The 5,315-nt window shown below is 41.5% G+C and overlaps 1 pseudogene; it reads left to right on the top strand.

Annotated features, from left to right (window-relative positions):
- Positions 1 to 299: 299 nt before the first annotated feature.
- LOC149195933 (calcium-transporting ATPase, endoplasmic reticulum-type pseudogene) lies at positions 300 to 2,070 on the top strand (annotated as a pseudogene).
- The last annotated feature ends 3,245 nt before the right edge of the window (positions 2,071 to 5,315 follow it).

Genomic DNA, 5,315 nt, shown 5'->3' on the forward strand with positions numbered 1-5,315 from the left:
TTTGTGGCCTGGTTCACAATTCGCCAGGATATCGGGCTCACTTAGAGGTGCAGGGGCACTCTACAGGCGTTTCTACAGGAAGTCGTCTACAGGAAACGCAAAAAACATCTCTGTAGAAGGAAAACCCGAGATTTTTGTCAAAATTCGAGCTTGAAATGAGAAAAGTAGTTAAAGATCGTGTCCAAGGTTACCAGGGTTCTTGAAAGTATTGATTTTGGATTTTTTCAAACGCATTATAGATCTGTTAATGGTGGAGCAATCTGTTTGAATTCAGAATTTGATCATCTATTTCATAGTCCATGGAGGACAAGATATTCCCTGCTTGGTCTAAAACTGTTGAAGAATGCTTAGAAGAATATGACGTGAGCTTAGAGAATGGTTTAAATTCTCATGAAGTGGGAAAATGTCGTCAAATATATGGATGGAATGAGCTCCAGAAGAAAAATGGTACACCTTTGTGGAAGCTGGTAGTGGAGCAATTTGATGATACAGTTGTTAAAATACTTCTGCTGGCAGCTGGCATTTCATTTCTTCTCGCCTACTTTCGTGATAATGTGTCTTTTGAGGAGGGCATAACAGCCTATGTAGAGCCCCTGGTCATTCTCCTGATTCTCATCCTCAATGCCATTGTTGGAGTATGGCAGGAGAATAATTCTGAGAAGGCTTTGGAAGCTCTCAAAGAAATGCAATCTGATCATGCAAAGGTCTTGAGAGATGGACATTATGTTGTAGATCTTCCCTCCAGAGAACTTGTTCCAGGAGATATAGTGGAACTGAAGGTGGGAGACAAGGTTCCTGCAGACATGAGAATTGTGTCCCTCAAGACATCCACCTTTAGGATGGAGCAGAGCTCCCTAACCAGAGAGAGCATGCCTGTGGTCAAAAGAACATATCCAGCCACCTTGTGTGACTGTGAGTTGCAGTCAAAAGAATGCATGGTGTTTGCAGGAACTACAGTTACCAATGGCTGCTGCACATGCATTGTTGTGAGCACTGGCATGTTTACAGAAATAGGTAAAATTCAGGCACAAATTCAGGAAGCTTCAATGGAATGTCATGATACCCCTTTGAAAAGAAAGTTAGATGAATTTGGTGAAAGACTGACAACAGCAATTGGTGCCATTTGTATTCTTGTCTGGATCATGAACTACAAATATTTTCTTTCATGGGAAGTCATAGATGGGTGGCCAAAAAAATATCAGTTTTTCCTTTGAGAAATGTACGTACTACTTTAAGATTGTTGTTGCTCTGGCAGTTGCTGCTATACCAGAGGGATTGCCTGCTGTGATTACTACATGTTTGGCTCTTGGCACTTGTAAGATGGCACAAAAGAATGCTATTGTGCATAAGTTACCGAGCGTGGAGACTTTGGGTTGCACCACCGTGATTTGCTCTGATAAGACAGGTACTCTTACAACCAATCAGATGTCTGCCAGTGAGTTTATAGCCATAGGGAACAGTGCTGGTTCACTTAGAAAGTTTACTGTTGAAGGAACAACATATAATCCTGAGGATGGAAAAATATTGGATTGGCCTGCACATAATATGGGGGAAAATTTAGAAACTCTGGCAAAAGTTGCTACAGTTTGCAATGATGCAGGGATATCTTGTCAAGGTCACTAGTTCCATGCTACTGGTATTCCCACTGAGGCAGCCTTGAAGGTATTGGTTGAAAAAATGGGAGTTCCAGACCCAATGGTAGGTGATACAAGTGCCATTCTCAATAGTGGCACAATGAAATTGGGCAATTGTGATTGGTGGATACAAAGATCAAAGAGGCGGGCTTTATTGGAGTTTGATTGTGATCGAAAATCCATGGGTGTTATTGTCACGGAACCAATGGGACAAAATCGTTTGCTAGTGAAGGGCGCCATGGAAAATTTGCTTGAAAGGAGTGTTTTTCAACAACTTGTAGATGGATCAGTTGTTGAATTAGATGATGCATCAAGGGAATTACTCTTGAGGAAGTTTCATCAAATGAGTTCAAAGGCTTTGCATTGTTTGGGATTGGCATACAAGGAAGTTGGGGAGAGGGCAGCAGAAGGAGAAATTGGCCGAGATTTTAGCTAGGGAGGCAGCACCTGTGCTAGCCCCCCTAGGCACATCCATCCCCTCCATGAACACTCATTTTTTCAAGGTTCGGACACAATCTGGTCATGGTTCAACCTTCTATAGGAAGCTACAGGACTTTCTACAGGAAGCTCTGTATTTTTACCAGAAACATCCTGTAGAAGCCTTTGGGCAGGCCAGAATCAATTATGGAGAGGGATTTGAAGCTTGAAGTTTGTTGAGGAGGCATGCAACCACTCTTTTCTTCCATCCTCCACTGGTTTCATCTCCTTTCACCACCATTGCCACCATCAGATTGAATATACTTGCACAATCATACCAAAGTTGAGAATTCTCTAGGAAAAGAAGCACAGGCAGTGGGAAGAAGCAAAGAGAAAAGCATGGTTTCATGACTAAGAAGAGGGCATCACTTCAGAAGCTTGGCATGACAGGGAGACCACCAGGGCCATCAAAGATGAGAAGATAGATTGGTTGTTCAGAGGATGAGCAACACTTTCAGTAGGGGGGTGATGATGAGGCCCAAAAATGGATAATTATTTGGGCTCATTCAACCTCCTAATTCGACTTAATCCACCATTCTCATTAGTTTATTGCATGTTTTTAATTATATTTATGCTAATAGAGTGAATTGGGTTAGTCATTATGCCAACAAGTCTAATGTGTGCTTTGTGTAGCCTTTTTGGTCAATTTGGAGACAAAATCAATGGTTGAAATGAGCACTTGGCAGCCAAATTCGTGGAGAGTATTTTTAGGAAGGTGTTCCCCTCATTTATGGGCCCTTACCTCGAATTCTCCACCATCAGCTCGGAGTTCAAGGGCCACCAAATCAATCAGCACAAGGGCAGCCAAGCAAGTCAAGTAGGACTGCTGTTAACTACAAGTCTTGGGCAGCCGAGTCCCTAAAGTTTAGGAGGACTGTTGGGGTCCTCAATTTGTATAAATAAGAAGGCTTAGGGCCTCATTTTGGTTAGCTAGTGGTTAGTCATTTTGTAGCCAATGGTTAGTCATTTTGTAGGCAGAAGTTAGCTAGTTTGTAGTTCGATTTTTATGCAGTAGATTAGCTTTGCTTTCAACACATTTTCAAGTTTCCATTGTGGACAGTTTTGATGTAACTCTTCTTTTCTTGCTCAATAAAGATGAATCCAGCTTTGCACCAGCTCTAAATCTCTCTTAGGAGGCTGTAGCTCTTGGGGTTGGGTCCATCTCAAGCGCCCAGTACCTCCTTTGTTTACTTTCATGTGTCTTTGCTGCATTCTTAGAGTAAAATCTGCTATTTAGATTTAAAACTTGTTGTGTTATTTAGGTTGCTTTTGATGATTAAAGTAGATTTTCATGTTCAGATTGATTTGGATAGATTAATAACATAAAGGATCCTTGGAAAAAGGGGCTCAAGCACCTCTGATCTTACCTCTCCCTCAGTGGGATCGTGAGTTGGGACAAAGGTGACCTTGTTGCCCCACAAAAACGCTGTTTTGCTTCACCATGCAAGTATTAGTGTTGGATTCTTAGTTGTCAAACTTGATATCAGTTTTGACTGCATGCTTAGGGTTATGATTGCTTAGTTGCATACTTAGTTCATCTGATTTTGTGCGAATAAACTTCTGTTCCATTTCTTTTGCTATTATCTAGGTCAGATCAGGTCAAGGTAATTAGGTTCTTGATTTTCCAAGTCTTCATTTGTTAAATTCGAAAAATAACTTGCAGAGCACCTGCTATCCTTCTCTATCTACCCATAATCCATCAGATAATCTGCTCCAACCTTTAGTCCATGATTCGTACCCTTCATTTGCCATACTTTCCCCACCTCGCCCTGATTCCTACATTCTTGTGCATCATCGCTTCCTCCATCCTTTAACAAATCCAATCGCTCCTTAGCCTCATCCACCAAGTCCTAGACCTCTTCACACCCCTATTTCACCTCCATACTCATTCCTCCATCTTTTTCCCTCCATCCATGCTCCAAAATCCCATTTCGAAACATCCTGTAGAAGAATTACAGAACATCCTGTAGAAATCCTGAACATCCTGTAGAACCCCTGCAGACTTCCTGTAGAAGCTCATAAACGTGGTTTCTTGGCAGCCAAACTTTGTGAACCTCTCTGGAAGGGTGTTAGGGACCCCTTAGAACCTCTCTGAACCTTCCCAACATTTCCCAAGCATTTCTCCTCCTTGATCCACCTCTGCACAGTAAAAAGCTAGTTAAAAGCACATGCATGATAATTCTAATAACTTAAACAAAAATACAAAAAAATGTTTTCTTCAGATAGAGATAGTCTAGACACATGCATTTTACCTTCATAGAAGTAATGGCATCTCTTTTAATAGTTTTCATCCTCTCCTTTGCATCAGTAGGACTAGTTGGTAGAATTAGGGTTTGCTAGGGTTTGCGTTACTTTTTGGCTTTCAGTTTCTTTCTGCAAGTAGATTAGCTTCCTTTGAGTTAGCTTTCATTCATCAGTTAAAAATATTCTTCTAAGAGCTCATAGAAGTTGGCTTAAGCCCCTAGCGGACTTGTGCCAGCTGACCAAGTGACAGCTGCGGCAAGAGCTAGTACTTGTGCATACAGCACCGTCGCTTCCAAGTTTGTTACGAACTACCGGGTTGATAAAATTAAAGAAGGGAGTTCCAGGAGTTGCAGCATTATTGTTGCAATACTGGAGCCCACCACTTTTTAACTGATGGATGAAAGCTAACTCAAAGGAAGCTAATCTTCTTGTGGAAAGAAACTGAAAGCCAAAAAGTAACGCAAACCCTAGCAAACCCTAATTTTACCAGCTAGTCCTACTGATGCAAAGGAGAGAATGAAAACTACTGGAAGGAATGCCATTACTTCTATGAAGGTAAAATACATGTGTATAGACTACCTCTACCTCAAGAAAAAATCTTTTTGTATTTTTGAATAAGTTATTAGAATTATCATGCATGTGTTTTTGACTGGCTTTTTACTGTGCAGGGGTGGATCAAGGAGGAAAAATGCTTGGCAAAGGTTGGGACGGTTCAGAGAGGGTCTAAGGAGTCCCTAACACCCTTCGGGAGAGTTTCACAAAGTTTGGCTATCAAGAAACCTCATTTGTGAGCTTCTACAGGAAGTCTGCAGGGGTTCTACAGGATGTTCAGAGATTTCTACAGGATGTTCAGAAATTTCTACAGGATATTTAAAAAGTGGATTTTAGAGGATGGGTCAGTGAGGCAAGATGCATGAATGGATAGGGAGGTAGGATAGGGGCCTGGAGTGACCCAGGGAC

Source organism: Pinus tabuliformis, chromosome 2_2, assembly GCF_031772625.1.
Source record: "Pinus tabuliformis cultivar Carrire ecotype Pingquan chromosome 2_2, CPIR1, whole genome shotgun sequence".
Lineage (NCBI taxonomy): Eukaryota > Viridiplantae > Streptophyta > Pinopsida > Pinales > Pinaceae > Pinus > Pinus tabuliformis.